The sequence below is a fragment of the Phaenicophaeus curvirostris genome, chromosome 16 (genome assembly GCF_032191515.1).
Source record: "Phaenicophaeus curvirostris isolate KB17595 chromosome 16, BPBGC_Pcur_1.0, whole genome shotgun sequence".
NCBI lineage: Eukaryota > Metazoa > Chordata > Aves > Cuculiformes > Cuculidae > Phaenicophaeus > Phaenicophaeus curvirostris.
The window spans coordinates 15,835,038-15,859,606 of NC_091407.1; the positions used below are offsets into that span (position 1 = coordinate 15,835,038).

The 24,569-nt window shown below is 52.4% G+C and overlaps 1 protein-coding gene across 1 annotated transcript in view; it reads right to left on the bottom strand.

Moving 5' to 3' along the window:
* Window positions 1-23,529, bottom strand: part of LOC138727544 (ankyrin repeat and fibronectin type-III domain-containing protein 1-like) — a 271,747-nt gene extending 248,218 nt beyond the window's left edge. The window contains exon 1 of the mRNA XM_069870035.1: window positions 23,514-23,529. The gene's annotated coding sequence lies outside the window, so the exon portion shown is untranslated. The remainder of the gene's footprint in view (window positions 1-23,513) is intronic.
* Window positions 23,530-24,569: the final 1,040 nt, after the last annotated feature.

A 24,569-nucleotide genomic window follows, 5' to 3' on the forward strand; every position in this document is an offset into this window, starting at 1 on the left:
AGCTGCGGGAGCTCATCCCAAACCGCCAGGATCTTCCCCTGGGAGCAAAGCAGTGGGTGAGGCTGCTTGGTTGGCGAGGTTGTTTGATTCCAGGGGCCGGTAGGAGGGAGGCTGCCTTCCCGTCCCTCCGCCCCACAGCCACCTATGGTCCCAGCAGTGAGGAACCTGTTCAGGGTTCCGCCAGTGCCAGGCCAACGTTCTCTCCCCTCAGCTGCAGGTTCAAGAGAGCCACTGCCCAAAGCACAGGGAACCTGGGTCTAAGCCACAGCATTCCACTTCACAAAGCACCCACGCACAAGGCAAGCTGGGTCAGTGGCCTTTAAACATATAAAACACACACTGAAAAAGCAAAATTGAGATACGCCCATGTGTAATCCCTCACTGGTTTTGCTTCCAAAAGCAGCAGGCAGTGGTAGCTGGCCAATGAGGCCAAGCTCGAGCCCCTAACGGCCCCACAAAACCAACAGCGCTGATTAAAAGCCAGCACAAACTTCCTCACCGGGCAGTTGCTACAATCTGAGCACCTCAGTGCTTTGGCAGTTGTTTGTTCAGGCTCTTCCTTTACCAGGGAGCTGCTGGACAAATCTGCAGGGTAATGAGATACAAATACAATTATCTTTACATGCACCAAAAGTCAATCCAGCATTAATGGCCCAACGCTTCAGGTGTCCTCCCTGATTTTATAGAGCTGCTTATCTAAGCAAAACCCTGCAGGGACCAGCCTCAACATGCAGAGCACTTTCCCTACACCTTTATTAACGCCATTTCTTTAGTCTCCCAGCTCCAAAGAGCAGACTGTAAAAGAAAAGAGGAGATATTTATTCTCCCTATCTGAGCACTCCTAATCCACTCCCCAAGGAAAGCCCCATAGGACACATCACCAGACTGCTAAAGACACTTCAACCCTAGGCAAGGGCACGTTCAAGGAGAAGCCGGACTCCTGGGAGACAGGAGTTCTCCATCCTGAAGGCCAGGGGCAGCTGGAGGGACAAGAGGAGCCACAGATCTCCACGAGCAAAGATCTGCCCTCGCTCTGTGCTCAGCTGCCCACAGCATGCGGGACGGCCCCAGGAAGGCTTTGAGAGATAAGGGGCCTGGGAGAGCCCCAGCTCCACAGGAGCTCCAAAGGTAAAGACAGACAGACAGAAAGACAGAAGCAAAGGAAAAGAGTTCGTTGTTGCAAACGTCCTCCCCAGAGCCAGATTGACCCAGGAGTAACCAAGCGCAATAACCAAGATGGGAGGAGTAAATCAGCGCAGCCCTGTGCAATAAACCAGCCAGTGAAAACACAGGGCAAAGCCTGGTGATAAGTACACAATTAACTACCAAGACACGTGCTTCCTGGCTACTGAGTTACACCAACGGGTTTGCTTGGGATTCATTTCCCCAGAACACTGACAGTGACCCCAGACCAGATGCAACCTTCGGAGCAAGTGGGGCACTGCAGGACACTCCTGTGGCTCAGCGTGGCTGGGGAAGGGGAGTCCCCTCTCTCCAAATACAGCTCAGCCCCCCAGAAATGCAGCAGGGCTCTACATCTGCAGACACAGCAGTTGATGAGGATGGGAGTATGAAAAAGCAATCGTTAAACAGCACCATATATGTGTGCACACGCATGCATCGAGGGCTCCACGGGGAACCAGCCACTGCCTCCCACAGCCCAGGCCACCACCAGCCTCATCCTGTCCCTGCAATCCCTAATCAAAACCCCCTCCCCAGCCTTCCTGGAAACCCTTTCAGAACTGGAAGCTGCTCTAAGGTCTCCTCACAGCCTTCTCTTCTCCAGGTTGAACAACCCCAACTTTCCCAGCCTGTTCATGGACGGGAGGTGCTCCAGCCCTTGGATCATCTCCGTGCCTTTCTCTGGACTCACTCCAACAGCTCCATGTCTTTCCTGTGCTGACGACTCCAGAACTGGACACAGAGCTCCAGGTGGGGTCTCGCCAGAGGAGAACAGAGGGGTAGAATCTCCTCCCTTGCCCTGCTGGTCTCACAGCTTTGGATGCAGCCCAGGACACGGTTGGTTTCTGGGCTGTGAGCGCATGTTGCTGGATCACATTGAGCTTCCCCTCCCCCTGCACCCCAAGTCCTTCTCCTCAAGGCTGCTCCAGAACCATTCCCCACCCAGCCTGGATTTGTGCTGCGGTTGCCATGACCCAGGTGTAGACCTTGCACTTGGCCTTGTTGAACTTCATGAAGTTCACAAAGCCCCACCTCTCCAGCCTGTCCAGGTCCCTCTGAATCCATCCCTTCCCTCCAGTGTGTGCACCACACCACACAGCTTGGTGTCATCAGCAAACTTGCTGAGGTTGCCCTCAATCCAATTGTCTGTCAAACCCATGAAGCAACTCTACATTTACCAAAAAAAGACAGAAAACAGCTTTGCTGCTCCTCAGTTCATCGCTGAGCTATGAAGTCAAGCTGTACAATAAAACCTGTGGGTAAGATCATAGAATCACTAGGTTGGAAAGGACCCACTGGATCATTGAGTCCAACCATTCCTATCAATAGATAGCACAGGCTGTTTGACCAGCAAGCACCCAGCACCCTCTCTGCCACAGCGAGAGTCCCTCCAGGACTCAGGGATGAGCAGGGGGTAAAATCCATACAAGCCACAAGCCCTGTGGCACCCAGACAGCCAATTTCCACCTCTGCTCATCTGTGGTGTACAACCCCACACAGTCCTGGCACGCTCGCTACAGAAATCCCATCGCCTGGGAAGCGATGCTGGGCACAGAGCCGGGGCCAAGGCAAACAGGAGCCATGGCACAGGGGGAGCAGCACGGGGACGTGACCTGGCCGTGCCCGTGATGCTGGGAGCGCTGCCAGCCCGCATGGGATACGCCATCAGCCAGGCTGAGAGGCAGTGGGAGCTGAGATGATGTTAACCAGGAGCTTTAAAGCAGACTGTAACCTCTGCTAAAGAAAACCTGCAATGTTAACTACCCCAGTTCAAAACTGAGCAGCAGCATGAGAGAACACCACTGTCCTTACCTGTCCTTATGGCTGCTAGACTTTTACGATGCTCTTATCTTGTAGTTGTACCAGGATAAGCTGCCATGAATTAAATTGTGCAATTACAGCTTTACAGGTATATGGATTGATTTACTCGAGGCACATCCTCTGCAAGTCCAGGGGAGCCTGTCAGCACCCATCCCAGCCAACCTGCAGCCCAGGGCACACTGAGACATAGAAGGACACCATGCCTTAAGCACTCTGGTGAGAGCAACTCCAGCAGGAGTCGTGGAAAGTCTTTGGCTTTCCTCCAGCCATCATATTCATTTATTTCAGAGTGCTTCCTGATGTTGGCATTGAAGACAAAATCTACAGTGTAAACTCACCAGTGCTATCAGCACCGGTGTCGCTGCCAGAGTTGAGGCAGGGCTGGGTGCTGGCAGTGCTGCCAAGACAGCTCGTGCCCTGCCAGCCCTGTGCCCTCCCGCAGCCTCCAGTGCTGCAGCCTGCACTTTCTCCCTAGAGGGGTCTAACCTCCAAATCTCCCCAGGCACAGGCAGGCACTGTTCCACATCAGGGTGCACGTACACGTCTGGTGCAGGAGAGCTTCACAACCACATCAAAGACCAGGGCCGTGTCCCCCCTTGGCTGCCCTCCCATCCCTCTGCTCCTCTCCCACTTCCCCAGGATGAGCAAGGGAGTAAGAACAGCCAGCGCTGCCACAGGACACCCCTCACCGCACGGCCAATGTGCCCCCTCCGAGGGCACTGGCTGCTCTCTGCTGACCAGGAAGGAGAGCGGAGCAGCCACCTTGGAAACCATCGTGCCCAAACACAGCGCAAACCTGCCCTTCGCTGCCAGGATACACTCAGCATTCCCTGGAAAACAGAGGGAAGGCAAAACCCAGCCCTCACCCCTCCTGCCCCACACATTATGCCTCGTACAGGCAGTGTAACAGCACCCACAAGGGGTAATTGGTAGGATAGTTGTCCCATTTAATTATCACCAGAGCAGCTGTCTCAGTTTCTGTACCGGGACATCCTTGTTCCACTCAGGAAAGGAGGCAAAAGCAGTGCAGGCACTTCCATAGTTACTGACAGAGCCTGTCCAGCCCACCCAGCTCATCCCAGCCCCTCTCCACACACACTGGGTAGGGCTCCCAGACCAGGGGAAGATGGCCTAGGGGGTGACAGGAGCTTCCCAGACAAGGAGTGCGCCCTTTCCATTCAGACTCACCTGCTCCAGCCATACCGTGGAGGAGCAAGACCACTGAAAAGCCCGAGAGCTTTGCTGGCTTTGAGCCCTGGTACTCAAGCCACTCTTCGTTGTCCACCTACAGCTCATTTCTACTAGCACAGGACCTTTCCTGAAGCATCCTTACCAGCTCCTCTTCTCTCCCAAGTTCACATCAGCGTGTTGCAGAGCCAAGTACTCGTCCTGGGCACCGAGGCTGATCCCTAACTCCGCAGAGAGGATGCTGCCCAGTGATAAGACAGCAGGAGGGCAGAGCTCCAGAAGCAGAGACCTCACTGGCATGCAGAGAAGGATGGAGGAAGAGCCCAGCAAGCCAGACCTGGAGAGGGCAGGGCTGGCCTGACCTGCCCAGTTCTGTCAACCCAACAGCACAGCCCTACTAGAAAAGTAACTTTCAGCTCACAAAACAAAGACCTTTCAAATCTAACAGCTATTTCTAAGGGCTGTACAAGGCACAACCACACAGCTCCGGATGCACTACAGACCCATTAAGAAGTTCCCATCAGACTCCACCCCTCTGCAGAAGGGTACCTAGAAAGCCAACAGCCTGAAGAACCTGCAAATCCTTTCTGCAACACTATTAAAGGAGGAGGAAATGAGACAAAGAAGCCAAGATAAGATCAAGGGTATGTTCTGTGAGCCCCAAGCCAAACTCCAAACTAAGTCCCGAGGTAAGAAGAGCAACTTTATCTCACTGAAAAGTTTTTCCTTTACTCATGACCAGAGTGTTTGTGTTCAGGACTGGGTGCATTCAAGAGAAATGCTCTTTAATGCAATCAGCGCAGTTCCTAGGGGACAGAGAAGAAAAAGATACACAAGCCCACTGCAAACCTTTCCTCCTCAGTGTCATGTCTCTGTACAGATGTTTGCAGCTCAGGATGAGGCATTTCTCCAGGACAGAGAGTGGGTTCACACATGCTTTTCCTTCCCTGGGACCTTGCTGAACACGGGCTCCGCACCAGCAGCAGCCTGCCAGGACCTGAGCCCAGAGGTCCCAGGCAGGGGAGGAAACGTCATCGTTTTGTAAAGATGCTTTTAAGAAAGTTGTATCATAAATGCAGCCAGGAATGTCTCTGCCTGGAGGGTAAATTTGGTCCGGTGACCTTTCTGAGTCACTGCCTGCTGACTCACTCCTGGCTGAGTTGTAGGCTAGGAGATGTCATGGTGACACACACTCACAATGACTCTCCCCAACACAGGAGCCATGCAGGATTTCCAGGACAGCAACGGCTTTTTGTTTCAACAGCCATCACCCCCCCTGCTCTTCTGCTCCCTCTCCCACCTCCTCACACCACACATATGCTGCTGGGGGCCATCAGCACATCGGAAGACGACTTCATCTGCTCTGCAACAAGGTGGCTTGTGGCAGAGGTGGCTGAAGTCATGTCACGATTCAATATACCAAGGAACAAAGTGGAGAGCAGCAAAAGACCACAGCACTTCCCAAAACAGTGAACCCAGAGCCAAAAAAGCACCACCCCCTGCCCCTGTTGCACGTTGGACAAGGCTACAGCTGCCACACAAACCCCGTCTACAGCCACTTGCAGGGCACATGCCAGTACCTGCCCTGGGCTCTCCCTGGCAGAAAGTCATCACTGCCTCATCCCTGGAGAGAAGGGAAGAGGGATGCAAAGCTCCACCAGCACTGCTGTCCCACCCCCACACCCCCTCACAAACACAAAGATCTCTTCATAGGAACCACGTGAAAGGGTTAGTGTCAGCGCTTGCTTTGGGAGCAAGCACAGAGGGTCAAAGCTCTAATGTTAGAGCAAAGAGGATGATGGGGAAGAAGGGAAAGAACCAGAAGAGAACACATAAAGAGCAGCATTGTCCTTACTCAGTTGCACAGGGCATCAGATGTCAAATAAGATCTTTCCCTCACGAGCTGAAGCCTCCAATTGATTCCCATATGACAGTTCCTTATCCAGCTGCTGTTATCCATCCAAACAAGCTGAGTAAATATGCTTTGCTCTATCATTAAAGCTGGCAACGAATCACTGACTTGCAACAAACCCAGTGTAAACAGCACCTTTCCTCCTGGGCCAGAAGGTCTCCTCCTGTTCCCCAGACCTTCTCCCTCTGCTTCACCTCGATGCTCCACCAGCCCTGGTCCTGGCACTGAGGTACAGACCTACATGGTAGGGACCCCCAGTGGCCCCTGACACAGGACCCTCGGCTTTGGGAAGAGAGGTTGCACTCTCTGGAGGGTTTGGGTTCTCAGAGCACCTTTGCAGCCCAGCACATTCATTTAATAAGCAGACACATCCAATCCACAGCCTACAACCACAAGTCCTTACAGGAGGCAGAACCTGGTCTGAGTAGAGGAAACAAACCCTGGTGGTGCCCACAGAGACACATCTTATGGTTGGGCAAAGCTCAGTGATGATTCTGTAAGCTCTTGCCACAAGCACATTTGTTCTGATCTTCGAGGTGTCCTCTAGCAGATTTCAGCACGCACGCAGAACATTGGAAACACCCAGCTTTCATAGAATCAGAGGGTTGGAAAAGACCCACTGGATCATCGAGTCCAACAATTCCCATCAATCACTAAACCATGTCCCTTATCACCTCATCCACCCGTCCCTTAAACACCTCCAGGGAAGGTGACTCAACCCCCTCCCTGGGCAGCCTCTGACAGTGCCCAGTGACCCTTTCCCTGAAAAAATTTTATCTTAATGTCCAGCCTAAGCCTCCCCTGGCAGAGCTTGAGGCGATTCCCTCTCGTCCTGTCCCCTGGCACTTGGGAGAAGAACCCAGCTCCCTCCTCTCCACAACCTCCTTTCAGGTAGCTGTAGACAGCAATGAGGTCTCCCCTCGGCCTCCTCTTCTCCAGGCTAAACAAACCCCCGGCTCTCTCAGCTGCTCCTCATAAGGCCTGTTCTCCAGCCCCTTCACCAGCTTTGTTGCTCTTCTCTGGACTCGCTCCAGAGCCTCAGCATCCTTCTTGTGCTGAGGGGCCCAGAACTGAACACAGGATTCAAGGAGCGGTCTCACCAGTGCCGAGTACAGAGGGAGAAGAACCTCCCTGGACCTGCTGGTCACACCGTTTCTGATCCAAGCCAAGATGCCATTGGCCTTCTTGGCCACCTGGGCCACTGCTGGCTCACGGTCAGTCACTGTCAACCAACACCCCCAGGTCCTTCTCCTCCAGGCAGCTTTCCAGCCAGACTTTTCCTAGTCTGTAGCTGCTCAGGGTTGTTGTGCCCCAAGTGCAGGAATAAGAACCAGGAGAGCTGTACCCTGCAGGGACACCACGCACAGAGGACCAAGGGTGCTGCTCTCCCAGGAGCACTGTATCTCTCCAGGTGCATCCCACCACCTAGCCAGGTCCAGGATCCACCAGCACACACCAGACTCCATGCGAGAGACTGCTGGTGGACCTTGAGTGAGTGATGCACTCATGTGTAACTCCTGTCTGCCCAGCTGCAGCCTGGATCCGGCTCAGAGGCTCCCACTTATGTGCGAAGAGCGCAGCGTCCTTCAGTGCAAAGCTCCCAGCTCAGGCTCCTACCGCCGTGACTGACACCACAAATGCAGTTTGGGCAAACAACCAGTACTCATCCTAACAGGAGATCAGTCCTGCAAACAAAACCAAACCCTTCTGCCACAGCTTGCTTTGGAGTTTTGCTGTGGCAGCAGCTTCACCAGAAGGCTTTGCTTAAACACTCTGTGATCCCAGTGTAAGCTACGTCTTTGCTTCTTGACATTTGCCAAACCCCAAAGCACTTGGCTTGGAAGGGATCCAAAGCAAAAAGAAAACAACAAAAAAAAAGAATCCACGTTTTTCAGCGCTGACTGCTGAACGCTGGGGAGACTTTGCAGTTTTATTAAGGTCCCACTCAAAGCTTCTAAAGCTTTTGAAACCCAGATGAGGGCAAGTGCCAAAACGGCGTGTGATCAGCACCCTCCAGGGAGGGGTAAGGAGAAGTAGATGAGGGGGGGTATAAATATAGTGTAGATATTTCACCTTAGAGCAGCTCCCAGTACCGAAAGGGGCTCCAGGAAAGCTGGGGAGAGGCTCCAGATCAGGGAGTGCAGGGATAGGATGAGGGGGAACGGTTTTCATCTGAAAGAGGGGAGATTGGGATGGGATCTTAGGAAGAAATGTTTTTCTGTGAGGTTGGTGAGGCCCTGGCCCAGGTTGCCCAGAGCAGTGGTGGCTGCCCCATTGCTGGAGGTGTTCAAGGCCAGGTTGGATGGGGCTTCGTCCTGATCCAGTGGGAGGTGTCCCTGGGCAGGGGTGGGACTGGATGGGCTTTAAGATCCCTTTTGGCCCAAACCATTCTCTGACCCCATGATTCAATGATCTGCTATAAGGCCCAAAGGTCCAAGCTGAACACAAGTCCATGAGGGCCATGTCTGAAGCCACATGAAGAAAGCACAAATACAAACTTCTGCCTGAACTCTACTGTAGAAAATTCCATAAATGCTGACTTTAGCATTGATATTTGAAATTGTCCTAAACAGAGCTGGAATCATATAGAATCATAAAATCAGCAGGTCGGAAGAGACCCACTGGATCATCAAGTCCAACCATTCCTACCAAATACTAAACCATGCCTCTCGACACCTCGCCCACCCGTCCCTTAAACCCCTCCAGGGAAGGTGACTCAATCACCTTCCTGGGCAGCCTCTGCCTGTACCCAATGACTCTTTCTGTGAAAAACTTTTTCCTCATGTTCAACCTAAACCTTCCTCATCCAACCCCAGCAGCTGCTGGAGCACCACAGAGGAGCCCCAGCATGAGCCCGGTGGGTAGGGATGGCTCTAACCAACCCAAATAAACAAGTCCTTGGAGATGCACACAGATCTGTTTTCCTCCCAGATCTGCTGGCAGATGCCAACATAACCCTGTCCAGGGCACCCACAAATGGTGCCAGTCCCATCACCTCAGCAAAGCCTCCTGAGATGGCCACCAGGGCCACTCTGCAGGGATGACACTCAGACCCCCAGCTTTGGAGGACCACTGTGCTTTGTCACTTGGAAATGCTGGCATTGTTTCAAGGGAAATAGAGGAATAATTTAATCGCATATTTCTGATATCTCTGTTTACAAGTGAATTTCCAAGCCCTCCCAGAAAACATTTCTTGGGAACATTTCTGCAAGCATAGCTCTGATGGGAAACCCGGTGACACTTGGTCTCTGACTCAGAGGTGACAGCAAATCTACCTCAAATCACTTACGGTCAACTGGGAACAAGGGGCAGCTCAGGGCTCAGCTGAGAGGTCAAACACGCAGAGCAAAAGGAGAAGGGAAGGGAAAGCAGGAACATCTGAGCTCATCTACATACACACGTGCCATGCACTCCCACTCTGCTCATGAACCTACCTAAGTCTGTGGCAAGAATCCCCCTGCCCAGCTTTGCTGTCCCTGGATTTGGCTCCTGGGAATCCCTCCACTAATGCCAAGCCAGGTTACTCCCACTTAAGTCCTTTTCCTAGGAGCAGACCTGTTGCAATTGTCACTTTGCAGGGGGATTTCTAGTTGTGCTTGAATACGCCCATCCCAATAAAAAGCAGAGTTTATGATCCTTTAAGGCTCTAATCTTCCCTGCACTGAGTATGAAGATTCTGCTCCATATTTGTGATATGAGTGGAGGCAAGATTTATGATATCCTTAACTGGACACTTAAATCAAGCGTCTGGGGTTTATAAATGGTGCAGCACTCAACTGCATGCCATGCTGCCATCCCTCAGCAACCCTACCAGCTCCTCCCAGCTGATGGACATTTCCCATCTCACCCCATCTGCCCAGTGGCGATGCACAGAAATGTGTCTTCCGAGTTTCAAACGAGCAGAATGGAGGGACAATGGAACTCACAGCAGCAATGAGTCAGGGAGCAGTGGCTGAAACCCTACATCCTTGGTTTCCACTGGTAGTGTTCCCAGGGGCATGGAAGCAGCATCTTCACACCCACCACCTACAACGTCTCACCCTCCCCTCCAGCCAACAGACTGCTGGCAGGCATGGGGCCTTCTCTAATGCTCTCCATGACTGAAAGCCATATAGCTCACATATAGTTTCCAAATAGCTCACACCATCCCCGTCTGAGGAAGGCATACACTCCACCTCATAACACCACCTCGTTGCACTGAGAACATGTTTACTTCCTTGTTTTTTCCATATACCATTACTGCATACACCCTACCATCCAAGAGAGGGTCCAGCAGGACAGCAGAACAGCACCAGGTCCTAAAGCACTTGGCCAGGCAGCTAGGATGTTAACAAGTTCCACACGTGTCTGCAGCTTCAGTACCCTGGAGAACGGGTATAAAGCCAGTCACATGTATTATGAACAGACACCAGCATGATGCAGACAGCAGAATCACAGAAACACTAGGTTGGAAAAGACCCACTGGATCATCGAGTCCAACCATTCCCATCAATCACTAAACCATGTCCCTTATCACCTCATCCACCCGTCCCTTAAACACCTCCAGGGAAGGTGACTCAACCCCCACCCTGGGTAGCCTCTGCCAGTGCCCAATGACCCTTTCCGTGAAAATTTTTTTCCTAATGTTCAGCCTGAACCTCCCCTGGAGGAGCCTGAGGCCTTTCCCTCTCATCCTGTCCCCTGTCACTGTCACTGTTGGAGAGAGCAATGAGATCTCCCCTCAGCCTCCTCTTCTCCAGCCTAAACAACCCCAGCTCTCTCAGCCATTCCTCATAAGGCCTGTTCTCCAGCCCCCTCACCAGCTTCTTTGCTCTTCTCTGGACTCGCTCCAGAGCCTCAACATCCTTCTTGTGGTGAGGGGGTCTTGTGGTGTGGTGAGCAGGTCCCAAGTGAGGGGCATGGGACCAGCCAAGTTGACAGAGCCCTCCAATCCCTCGGCTGCGAAAGGCCAGCCTTGTCTCTCTGCCAAGCACTTCAAGATTTGAACCTGAAAAGCAGAGCTAGAAAGGACCACACACAATGCAAAACCTCAAGTTTCACAAAGCTCTGTTCTCAAGGAACTACAAATATTGGTAATATTTTATCCAATATGCCTCTATTTTCCCAGTGCCTACAGACAGATGAAGGGATCCCTTACACTGAAGATTTCATACAGTGTCAGCCAAAGCACCAGTGAAGCACTGGTGCCACAACGACCCAGCACAGCATCAGCAGGCAAATGGGGACCCAGACTGCCAGCACCAGCACAGCCCCAGGGATGGATGCTTGGATCACAGGCTCCAGCTTCACCATGTCAATGACCACTGGCCACTCATCAGAAGCCACCCCAGAGGACCGAGCCAGCACGGGCAAGGTGAGTGCCCTCCAGCAATTGTTAATTCATCATTAGTGCTAGCACTTTCAGGAGGAAAGCCTTGCAGCAAGCACCTCTGGAGCCTCCTCCAAAGTCTCCCCAAATGCCAGACCACAGGGAGTTCCCGAGTGCTTTGACACAGCGGGTTGTGACCTTCGTGTTAAGTTTGTACAGCAGCACCCCAGAGTTGGGTTTGTATCTTCCCACAGACAGGCAATCCATCAATAACAACAAATCTACTCCCTCTACGTGCTCTTTTGCTGCTCTGTTTCTCCGAGAAATGCTCCTGACTGATCCCAGTAGCTGAACTGCAGAGCTCTGGCTCCCTCTTCTCTACAGGATGTTTTCAGTCTTGTGTTAAAAGGGCAAATAATACAGCAACAAACTTGCACAAAAGCTCAGGCAGCTTCCCCTGCATTGCAAGGCTGAAAGAAAGCCCCTCTGGCTCCCAGGAGAGGGTTCAGCACAGCAGAGTCCCTTCTCCAGCCCCAGCCACCTCACGTGCCACCACCCTATGGGACAGCCCTCACTAGAAAATGACCAAAGCATCACTGAATCATAGAATCACCAGGTTGGAAGAGACCCACCAGATCATCAAGTCCAACCATTCCCACTAATCACTAAACCATGTCCCTCAACACCTCATCCACCTGTCCCTTAAACACCTCCAGGGAAGGTGACTCAACCCCCTCCCTGGGCAGCCTCTGACAGTGCCCAATGACCCTTTCCATAAAAAAAAATTTTCCTAATGTCCAGCCTAAGCCTCCCCTGGTGGAGCTTGAGGCCATTCCCTCTCGTCCTGTCCCCTGGCACTTGGGAGAACAGCCCAGCTCCCTCCTCTCCACAACCTCCTTTCAGGTAGTTGGAGAGAGCAATGAGGTCTCCCCTCAGCCTCCTCTTCTCCAGCCTAAACAACCCCAGCTCTCTCAGCCGTTCCTCATAAGGTCTGTTCTCCAGCCCCTTCACCAGCTTCGTTGCTCTTCTCTGGACTCGCTCCAGAGCCTCAACATCCTTCTTGTGCTGAGGGGCCCAGAACTGAACACAGGATTCGAGGACCGGTCTCACCAGTGCCAAGTACACAAGGAGAATAACCTCCCTGGACCTGCTGGTCACACCGTTTCTGATCCAAGCCAAGATGCTTGGCCTTCTTGGCCACCTGGGCCACTGCTGGCTCATGTTCAGTCACTGTCAACCAACACCCCCAGGTCCTTCTCCTCCAGGCAGCTTTCCAGCCAGACTTCTCCTAGTCTGTAGCTGCTCAGGGTTGTTGTGCCCCAAGTGCAGGACCCAGCATTTGGCCTTGTTAAACCTCATGCCATTGGGCACTGGTGCAGTTTGGAACTGCCTCCCTGTTCTCCTGGGCACACTGGGGTCCCAGAACTGCCTGACAGCATCACACCAGGACCAGATAACATGCCCAGTCCATCACAGGCTCTCTGCTGAAGAAGAGACACACCAGGCTTCTCTTCCCCTCTTCCTGCAGATCTCCTTGCTGCTCTCCCCGGCCATGTGGGCTGCAGCCACAACCACCAGTTCAACTGACCACAAAAATAAAGAGCAAGACCACTGCTAGGAAGCGCTGCCCATCCTTCTGCTTCCTCCTCCAAACCTCACTCTCTTGGTTTTGAGAGAGCTCACCCTGCTCTTTCTGACCCAATAATATTCCCAGACAGAAACCCACACCCCCCCCCAGCAGCCCCACTGCTGGATCCATGCGGAAAACAGAGCAACCTCAAGCCAAAGCAAACAGCAGCAGCAAAAACACTCGGGACTCATCTTCAAAGTCAAAAATCTGAGCGCAGGGACTCAGATATGCTGAGTTTTGGGACAAGTGATGCCTTTCCCAAGGTAGAGATGCCACTGACAGCATTCCAGAAGTAGCCCTCAGGAGCTGCCAACTGGAGCAGGTGCACAGAAGGGCTCAAGCAGGGAACAGAAGATACAGACCTTACTCCTGCTCCTCCAGAAATGCCGGTTTGGAAGGTGACCACGGGGGAGCCCCAGCCCAGTCCTGTGCTGCAAGATAAGGAGCTGGGAACAGCACGAGCAAAGCTTCCCACTGAAAGGAGACAGAGCAGGGGGCAGCTGGGACCAAGACCACTGACACAGACCTGGAAAGGCAGGCTTGGATCTGGATCCAGAGACATCCATGGGTCCTCATGGCTTGGGAGCACACAGGGAAAGGAGGCTGAGGGGCGTGGGGGGAACAGCCGTTCCGGGAAGATTTGTCCTCAGTTGAAGCAAGTCTCACAAGGTCAGTGTCCTAGCAGGGACTGGGAAACTTCAGAGATGATATCTGCTATTCTCATCTTAAAGCATTCCTGGAACAGCTCAAACGGCTCATCCAGTGCTGTCCGCAGCCAAAGGGTGAGCTTGCCCGCAGCACCTCAAACCAGCCCTAAGCCAGATCCTCACTCCCTGGCTTTGGCACACAAGCAGCAGGGGCTTGTGGCAAGTGGGAACATGAGTCTACCTGCAAAGGTCACCCTGGAGTTTCCCCAAGGAAGTTCGGTCCTTTCTAGCTTGGTAAACCCAAAGGGAGTGTGAGCTGCTTGTGCTCACCTAGGAATCACTGTACAGGAAGCGACACAGCAAAAGGTGACTGCCCAGAAAACCACAGAATCAGAGTGGTTTGGGTTGAAAGAGACCTCAAAGCTCATCCAGTTCCAACCCTCCCACTGGATCAAAGATCCATCCAACCTGGCCTCCAACACCTCAAGGAATGGGGCAGCAACCACGTCTCTGCCCAACCTGGGCCAGGGCCTCCACACCCTCATAATGAAGAATTTCTTCCTAATATCTAATCTAAATCTTCCCCCTTCCAATTTAAAGCCATTCTCCTTCATCCTATCACTCCATGCCCTTGCAAAAAGCCCCTCCCCAGCTTTCCTGGAGCCCCTTTCAGCACTGGAAACTGCTCTAAAGTCTCCCTGCAGCCTTTCCTTCTCCAGGCTGAAAAGACAAAGCCACGTTCAGCATGCACCGCCAAAGGAAAGCAAAGATCCACAAAATAGGTTGTGCCCCCACAACTCACACCAAGCTGCCTGTGCCCAGAACATGGGTCCTGGTGCAGGTCCCCCCTCAGAACGGGCACCAGCAGCTCCCCCAGCACCCCAGGGACAGGGTGAGATTTGCCGCAGCTGCAGTTCGGGCTGCACTTGGCACATTTTTATCACACTCTGTATTTGTGTGCAATTCATTTCATTACAAATGGAGAAGAGTTGGAAAGATGCACTTCAGCTGCAGAGGCAGGAGTGGTTGAAAAAAAAAAAAGATCAAAGGTCTATCATTTAAAATTAATTAATTCAACTGTAACTATTTAAATAAATTAAAAATTCAAACCACATACAGAGCTACATTTCTTTCCAAGTCATTTTCAAGAGCCTCTAGTGCTGCAGGAGAAGTTAATCGTACATTCCATTAATCTGCAGCATGCACAGTGGAGGTTAAAATCCATTTAATTAGAACTAATTTTAGTTTTGCAGGAATAGGGTAAGCACACTCTATAAGAAATCCTCTTGACATTCTACCTCACAGGGAGGGAACAACGGCTCTTTATGCTGCCTCTTCCCTTTCTCCCCACACACGCACCTGCAGCCCCTCCCACAGCCTCAGCTGGACTCACGGGACCGCGGCCACCAAGGAAGAGGTGACAGCAGAAAGCAGAACGTGTAGGATTTCACTGCCGCAGCGTTCCTGCTGAAGGGATAATGGAGAGGCAACGGTCACCAGACACCAGAGCCACCAGAGAATGGGTCGTAGAGAGCTGATGGACCAGACACACATCGCATCCCAGTTTGCCTGCAAGGTTACACAGGAAAACCAGTGCTGAACCGCGCTGGAGTCACATCCCATGTGCAAGAGGGGACACAGCTAGAAAGGAGGCAATGGGAGGAGGACCAGCCTTGGGACAGCCCTTCCCAAGCAGCCTGTGGGTCAGGCTGAAAGCTCGCTGCCTTCCTCCCTCCCACCCACTCAAGCCAAACCTGCATCCATTGGAGCTTTTGCAGCTCCGAGGGTGGCCAGGTCCACTCTCAGTGGGACTCCTCGGCTGTTTATGCACACATTCTTCCAGCCCAGCCACTCACCCTTCCAGCAGCTCAACACTACCAGCACACACGGCTGCCTGGTACCTGTTAAATTCCCAGCACAAAGCTCCACTGCCAACTCCTCACCTACCAAACCGGCCCCAGCCAGGAGCCAAAGGCTGAGCTGAAGCCTGGGAAGTCTCCTAGTCCCTTCCTGCACCACCAGCGTTGCCACCAGCCACGTGCTCGAGCTTTCCCCACGTCTTCAGCTCTGCCTCTTCCCCAGCCTGGCCCACTTTCCAAACCAGTTTCATGCACTTGGCTTAACCTACACAACAAAAACACGCTGCAGGGGGACCTCCAGCCCAATTAACCCAAATGAATGTAAACCATAATTCAAAGCGAATTCAAGACATCCACCCTAACATTGTTTAAATTTGCCTAAACCAGCTTAAAGCCTGCAATCCCCATCCTGGCCAGGGCAAGTGGAAGGCTTTGCTGGAGGGCTGCAGGGAGCTTTACTTCCACCACCTGGGACCAATGCCACCCCCTGGAGCCCCAAGTCGAGCAGAGCAAGCGTCCCTGGGAGCTGCAGGGGCACCCATGCCCACCTTCCCTGGGGATAAACGCCAGACCCACTGGACCTGCCTGAAAGCTCCAACCACCAGCTCAGCCGGCGTTCACAGGGTCGCATGGCAAGGTCGCATTTACACCCAGTAAATTTACACGCAGCCTGCCCAGTAAATTTACACCCAGTGGGGAAGGTCAAGTGCTCAGAGGCAGGGAGATCCCTCTCGAGTGATGGCTGTGTTAAACACTGACCATCTCATGTGCAGGGCAGCTCGGCCACCACGCAGCAGGCTGCCAGCCTGGTGACGATGCCCTGCATACACCAGTGGTGCCCCATTCTTCCTACCTTTAATCTGAACTTCTTGTCCCATCCCTGCCGGCACTGCTAACGACACCTCCTGCCACCAAGCCAAGTAAACTGGTGACTTCATCAGGGCTTCCTTCACATAAATTGTCTCGGGAGACCCCGCTGCTGCTTTCCAGCGGGCGCAGCATCCTCCAAGCACAGCTGCACAGCCCCCGCTTCCTTCCTTTCTGCAGACCTCTGGTTTGCATCCACCACTCCAAGCCCAGTGTTGTTTTAACCTCAAACTCTCCTCCACTGATACTGGCTCCACAGCAATGTCCATGCACTTCAGGACAAGCAAAACCAGTAAGTGACCAGTACCCCTCCATGGCGTCCTCCTCTCTAGTCCTTCCACTCACAGCAAGGAGCTTCCAGGAGCTCTTCAGGGTTGGTGAGGCTGATCAAGCATCAGGCTGAGCAGTCCTGGTGAGAACAGGCAGGGCAGGAGCCACCACCAGCCCAGGCTCGAGCCTAGGGACAGGCAGCAACATCATGGCCACTCTCTGCTCCAGGATAAGAAACATCCTAGAGCATCAGGAAGAGGCACATTTGCACATTGCCCACAGCACTCAACAACCATGGGATGGCATCAGCACGCTGGCACAGCAAAGCACAGGCACCCAGTGAAGGAAAAAACCCTTGGCATAGAATCATAGAATGGTTTGGGTTGGAAGGGACCTCAAAGCCCATCCAGTTCAACCGGGCAGGGACACCTCCCACTGGATGAGGGTGCTCACAGCCTCAACTATAGCCATGCAAGAGCCCCTCTGGGAACTCATCTGTGACCTCAAGCTTCCCTAAAAAGCACCTCCTCAGCTTTCCTGGAGACCCTTTTAGCACTAGAAGCTGCTCTAAGTTCTCCCAGCAGCCTTCTCCAGGCTCAAAACCCCCAACTCTCTCAGCCTGACCTCATGTGGGAGGTGCTCCAGCCCCTGGATCACCTATGTGGCCTCCTCTGGACCCGTTCCAACAGTTCCTTCTTACACTGGGGATTCCAGAACTGGATACAGGGCTCCAGGCGGCATCTACAAAACCTCTGCACTATTTTGGAAAGAGCTACTCTGAATCCTTCAATTATCTTTCTCTGTGCTTGAAAAGGTGCTTGAAATAAAATTATTCCAAGCTTTCTGAAGGACTGGATTGTCCAGCCTTCTCCAGTACAGGTTTTGAGCCTGACAGACAGTTCCTAGCACCACTCACAGCAAGCAGGCTGGTAGCACATTCCTGAGGCTTCCTCCAACCCCAGCCAGGACTCAGCAAGGACAATTAAAACAAAGGTATTTTGAACAAAATGAGTCCTTCGCTTCTATGCTGATCTGGTTGCTTTTCCAGCCCTGCTTTCCCAGCCCAGAGCTAATCCATTTGTGAAAGCAGCACCATGGATTTTGAGGGGCTTTGGCTCTGCGCGTGAATTTTAACGTACATCTGCCCCTCGCACAGGCCAATACCACCAGCCAAACCCATTCTCCAGACAGACCTTTCATCCTCAAAACACTCTCTAGGTTCCAGCCAGGATGCCTTTGAGCATGCCTCTCAAGAAGATGCTTTCCCACACCTCCCCACTGGTTCATCTCACGTTGCTGCTGTTGGTTTGGGAGCCGCACACAAGGGATGTTCCTTATACAATCAACCCAACCCACGGTGGCCCTCAGGCCACAGTATCACACACAGTATTTGTGGCTCTTTTTTGAGTTTCCAGATTCTCTAAGCTGTACCAGCTCTGTTTTCCCCTTAATCGGTGCAATTGTTTTTAACCCTGCTCCTGGAGCCACATTGCCATGGTTACCCCGCACAAGCCTCTGCAAGCAAGGTGTATTTTTAGAATTGCCAAAATATACATCTCTAGCAGAGCTTTTCTGTACAGAGCTCTCCTTGTTCCATGACACAGGAATTAAAGGTATTCAATGGAATTAAAAAGTGGGAAATTCAAAACTGACTAAAAAAGAGGCTTCTGGTACAGGTGGAACACAGGTCGAGCTCCCACCATCCACGGTGTCATGGGGGAACGTGGCTGCCTGGAGGCAGGTGCAGGGCACAAATGAGGCTACAGGCCTCCCCAGGACCAAGGGACATGGTAGGACAGCTGAGGTGGACAGCAAGGGGCTCTGTAGGAGAGCGAGGAGAAGGAGTTGCTTAGAGTGCATGGGGCTGTCCCTTCAGAGTGCCAAGAACCATAGAATCACCATGTCAGAAAAGACCCACTGGATCATCAAGTCCAACCACTCCTATCAAACACTAAACCATGTCCCTTATCACCTCATCCACCCGTCCCTTAAACACCTCCAAGGAAGGTGACTCAACCCCCTCCCTGGGCAGCCTCTGACAGTGCCCAATGACCCTTTCCCTGAAAAATTTTTTCCTAATGTTCAGCCTAAGCCTCCCCTGGCGGAGCTTGAGGCCATTCCCTCTTGTCCTGTCCCCTGGCACTTGGGAGAAGAGCCCAGCTCCCTCCTCTCTACAACCTCCTTTCAGGTAGTTGTAGAGAGCAATGAGGTCTCCCCTCAGCCTCCTCTTCTCCAGCCTAAACAACCCCAGCTCCCTCAGCTGTTCCTCGTAATCCTTGTTCTCCAGCCCCTTCACCAGCTTTGTTCTCTTCTCTTCTCTGGACTCGCTCCAGAGCCTCAACATCCTTCTTGTGCTGAGGGGCCCAGAACTGAACACAGGATTCAAGGAACAGTCTTACCAGTGCCGAGTACAGAGGGAGAAGAACCTCCCTGGACCTGCTGGCCACACCGTTTTTGATCCAAGCCAAGATGCCATTGGCCTTCTTGGCCCCCTGGGCCACTGCTGGCTCATGGTCAGTCACTGTCAACCAACACCCCTAGGTCCTTCTCCTCCACACAGCTTTCCAGCCAGACTTTTCCTAGTCTGTAGCTGCTCAGGGTTGTTGAGCCCCAAGTGCAGGACCCAGCATTTGGCCTTGTTAAACCTCCTGCCATTGGTCTCAGCCCAGCGGTCCAGCCTGTTCAGATCCCTTTGGAGCCTCCCGACCCTCCAGCAGATCCACGCTTCCACCCAGCTTAGTATCATCCACAAACAGCCATCTGATAGCTTAAGGCTCAGGGCTGGGGGACAGGCCAACACAGGCAACGCTGTGGCGGGTGTCTGCAGCAGCCCATGTGATCAGGACAAAGCAGAGGAGACCTTCCAACAACTGGAAGAAGCTTCACATTTGCAAATACCAGTCCTCAAGGGAGACTTGAAACACCCTAATATCTGCTGGAGAAACATTGCAGCAGGGCTCCAGCCAGCCAGGTGGTTCTGGAGAGCAGTGATAACAGGTTCCCAATGCAGGAGATCAAGGAGCCAGTGAGAGGAGACACTGCACTTACCAGTCAGGAAGGTCAAGGATGTGAAGGTCATCAGCAGCCTTGGCTGTGACATGGTGCAGCTCAGGACCCCAGAAGGGGCAAACAGGACAACTTGCCTGCAGGCCACAGCTATGGACTCTAGGAGAGCAGATGCTGCCCTGTTCAGGGACCCGCTTGGAGAAATCCCATGGGGGACAGTCCTGGGGAGAAAAGCAGCCCATGATATCCACTTGATTTTCAAGGACTGTGTCCTTCAACCTCATGAGTTTCCCCTCCGCTTCCTGGAAACCAAGCAGGAGGCCTGCACAGATGAGCAAGGAGCTCCTCACTTATCTCCAGTGTTAAAAGAGTGGGAGCAAGGGGAGGTGACCCAGGAAGAACATCAAGACACTGAGTCTGTCCCAGAGGGCCACGCTGCATTCAGAGGAATCTTGACAGGCTGGGGAACTGGAGCAACAGCCATCTCACAAAGTTCTTCAAGGAGAAACATGAAGTCCTGCAGCTGTCCCTTCCCTGCACCCACACTGGTGCTGCTGGGGTGGACACAGGGGCTGGACCACCAAAACCACCACCTGACACCACCAGCACGTGGCTTTTTGTCTGTTTAGCTTCTGGTATCGATTCACAACAGGTGGAGAATCAAAGCAAAGGTATGGGAAGGAGTAGGGTGGCTACTACAGGTGGCTGCTCAGCAATCGCAGCCTCAGTTAGGAGCTTTCACAACACAGACAAGCAGCAGCAGCAGATGATCCATGCAGCACTCAAGTCTCCAAAGCTGGATTTGCAAACAATAAACATGGCATCAACTACAAAACTTGTATTCAAGTATTTCCTCTCACTGGTTCTTATTTAGGGAAGAGTTTATTAGATTGTCACCACCTATACTTCATGCCACTGAGGGGTGAGGGCACCAAAGGAGCTGCAGACTCAGCAATCTCCATGTGGATTCTGGACAAATGATGATTTGTGACCAGTTAGAGATGCAAATTCAAGGCACGCAGGTCACAGCACATGCACCCAGCATACTTCTGAGAAGGAGAAACAACCTAGCATCAGCTCCCTCTGTTTCAGGGAGCCGAGCCAGAAGGAAACAGGACAAAGGAATGGGAAGCATAGCAAGAATTAACAATATTTTAACTGAAGTCAGCAACTGGATTAAGGGGATAGAAAATAGGAGTTCCAGCATGAGCTCATCCTTTTGCAGAAAGTCTCTCACAGAAAAGGACAACTTCAATCCAAGCTGCTGAGCTGTGGGCAAAGAGACCGACCCAGGCTCCTGCAAGGACCAATTGAGAAGAGGGGAGAGCACCATGAAACAGACGCAACGTATGTTCCCCACACCAGCTCCACAGTGCTGCAGCTCTGCTATCCAGCCACCACACACCTGGGGAGCTGCCAGGCAGATGCTGGAGAAGAACCATTCAGCTCCAGCATGTGTTGGGATAGCTAAGTTCAGCCTGAGGTTTGATCAGGACATAGACTCTGACTCAGTTTCCAGGTATGGGTCTGCTGAGAGGCATAAAATCATAGAATCATCAGATTGGAAAAGATCCACCAGATCATCAAGTCCAACCATTCTCATCAATCATTAAACCATGTCCCTCAGCACCTCATCCACCTGTCCCTTAAACACCTCCAGGGAAGGTGACTCAACCACCTCCCTGGGCTGCCTCTGCCAGTGCCCAATGACCCTTTCCATGAAAAAATTTTTCCTGATGTCCAGCCTAAACCTCCCCTGGCAGAGCTTGAGGCCATTCCCTCTCGTCCTGTCCCCTGTCACTTGGGAGAAGAGCCCAGCTCCCTCCTCTCCACAACCTCCTTTCAGGTAGTTGTTCTGCGCTCCCCCAGATCCCCCTGTGCTCCCCCAAGCGCGGCATAGAAGTTGCCTGATGCTGCCCAGCTCTTCTAGTGCTGTGCAGCAGCTGGATGTGCAGAAGACACATGCACAACCATCACCCTTGGAAGGAAAATGCCGGTGCACTGACAATCCTTCCTCCTGAACCACGACCCCATCGCAGCAGAGGCTCTCAGTACCCTGGCCTCTCAAGCTGCATCCAGCCCTCTTGCCCGTCCATCCTGACCACCACAGGAACATACCGCTGACATTAGGAAAATAAAAAAAAAAAAAACCCAGAAAAGATACTGGAGGTGCAAATACCTCAGTGGACATCTTCTGCTTTAGAGAGCAGATGGTTTTGACAGTCCCTGGGGTCTTGACAGTGTGCAAAAATTAAAGACATGAAGAGTTTGAAGAGATACCTAGCATTCCACATCTCAGATGGGATTGGAACAATGAAGACAGCAGAATCCAAAGTTATTCCTGCTGCTGATGCTCCTCTGAACACCCCAAGGACAGAGCAGCCATGCTAAGGACCATGAGAGCTCCTTGAATCCTGTGTTCAGTTCTGGGCCCCTCACCACAAGAAGGATGTTGAGGCTTTGCAGCAAGTCCAGAGAAGAGCAACGAAGCTGGTGAAGGGGCTGGAGAACAGGCCTTATGAGGAAAGGCTGAGAGAGCTGGGGTTGTTTATCCTGGAGAAGAGGAGGCTGAGGGGAGACCTCTCTACAATTGCCTGAAAGGAGGTTGTAGAGAGGAGGGTGCTGGCCTCTTCTCCCAAGTGACAGGGGACAGGACGAGAGGGAATGGCCTCAAGCTCTGCCAAGGGAGGTTCAGGCTGGACATTAGGAAAAAATTTTTCACAGAAAGGGTCATTGGGCACTGGAACGGGCTACCCAGGGAGGTGATTGAGTCACTTTCCCTGGAGGTGTTTAAGGGACGGGTGGATGAGGTGCTAAGGGACATGGTTTAGTGATTGATAGGAATGGTTGGACTCAATGATCCGGTGGGTCTCTTCCAACCTGGTTATTCTATGATTCTATGATCGCTCCCAGCTGAAACCGAGCTCTGCCAGCATCACCCCAGGGCACTGTGCATCTGATGAGACACCTTCGCAAAATAACCTCCACAAGTCATTTCGGACCCCGCAATGCCGTACTCACACCATCCCATCTCTTTCATCAGGACGTGGGTAATTATTGAGCATTCTTGCTACTAAAACTGATTAGAGCAAAACAAACTAATTTGGTTGCAAGGCCATGATCTGACCTCATTAACAAAGTGAGTAACGCACTAAATATTTTCCTCTTACACAGTGCTGTCTTTCATTAGACCTCAAGCTGGTTTATAAAGAGCTCAGTACATTCCTGTAAACCCATTTTGCATAGGAGTAAACCCGAGCCAGCATCTGCATATCCAGAGCACTGCTCCCTGGGAAGCAATCTGCATCCGATGCTGAAAGCAAGCGTGGAGAAACAACCCCCCCGGTGGAGCCAGAAACAACAGCCTGAGGTGCTGCTGTAGGCATGCAGAGCAGCATCCCCTGTGCCCTCAAAGCAGGCGCCAGGACAAGCTGGTATGCGCAAGCAAGACAGAGCCTTGCCAGACCCGCGCAGCAGGCTTCCCCTTCTTAATCACAAACCCACATCTCAGCTCTTCTTTCTGAACAAAAAGGACAACGTTGGACATCCAGACTCACGGTAAAGCCTCACAGCAGTCAGAGATTCTGCTGTCCTGTGACATTTCACTCCATTGTTATTAACCCTAAGAAATATCCTGGTGAGCCAGCCAGCAGCTCCCCAAAGTTCTCGCTTCCCTCTCCTCCTAATGGACACCAGCCACCAAACTGAGTGACCCACTGCCCTCGAGTCCTGAGGAACCAGTCTAATGTTTTCCATGTGGAGCCACCCTTCCAGATGATGTTCTCCCCTGTGGGAGGATGAGCGCACTGAACACTAATCTCACCTCAGCACGATGTGCAGATGCCACCAGAATCCCACACAGGGGTAGAGTCGTGTTTGCTCAGCATCAACCAGCCCCAGAGCCCAGAGAACGAGCTGCCACAGCAAGAGCCTCTCTTCTCACACCTGAGGAGGGAAAGGCAAGGTCTGTCAGGCTTCAGGGACAAAGCAGAGGGAAGACCCCTTGACTGACATCCTAAGGGCTGGGACATGGATCTTGCTGCTCAGGAGAGAGGGATCGAGGAGCCCCAGAGACTGAGAGGCTCAGCACTAAGCAGTCCTCAGCCTTCACCATTGTAACACTTCACTTTTCCCATCTTTTCAGTGGAAATCAAAACACTTCCGTAACTCTGGCAGCCCTTGGTGTTTCCCCACAAGCTGCACAGCCTTCAAAAGAAAACACTTCTACTGAATTCCTCCCATTCCACCTTTCCAACTCCACTGTCATGTGGACACAGACTCCGTAGCACAGGATCTCAGCCCAGGACCCAAGCCTTGCTTCATGTTAAATGAGCTCTGCCAGACATCCAAAAAAGATCACATTGATCGTTCTCCTCCAGAGGCAGAACTCATCATTTCTCAGCAGGGAAAGTTACGTTTCCTACACACAGCTAACGCATGAAAAGCTTTCAAAGGTCAAGCAAATGAAGCCATCAATTTATCACCAGAAGTAACTTCCTATCCGCTTTTGTTAGCCTGTGCTCTCCAGTGCAAGCACTCCACCACGAGTGACCTGTGCCAAACCCACCCCCCCAGGGCTGGTGCCACCCAGCCCATCCTGTTACTCTGCTGAGGACAATTCAGTGCCACTGAAATGGCACTGCTGTCCCCCAGCTCTGTGCCCATCCTCCAGCTACATGGCCTTTCTTCATTCCTTTCTGCATCCCCCAAAACCCAAGAAGTGCCCTGGGTCTCAGTGGGAATGCAGGATTTAGCCCATTTACTCTCATTCAGACCCAATAAGACACAGATAACTGAGGTTTTGAGGCTACTGCATAAAATAGCAGGTGGCTCCAACAGCATTTGCTGAGCAGACAGGCACGAGAAAGCAGGAAAGCAG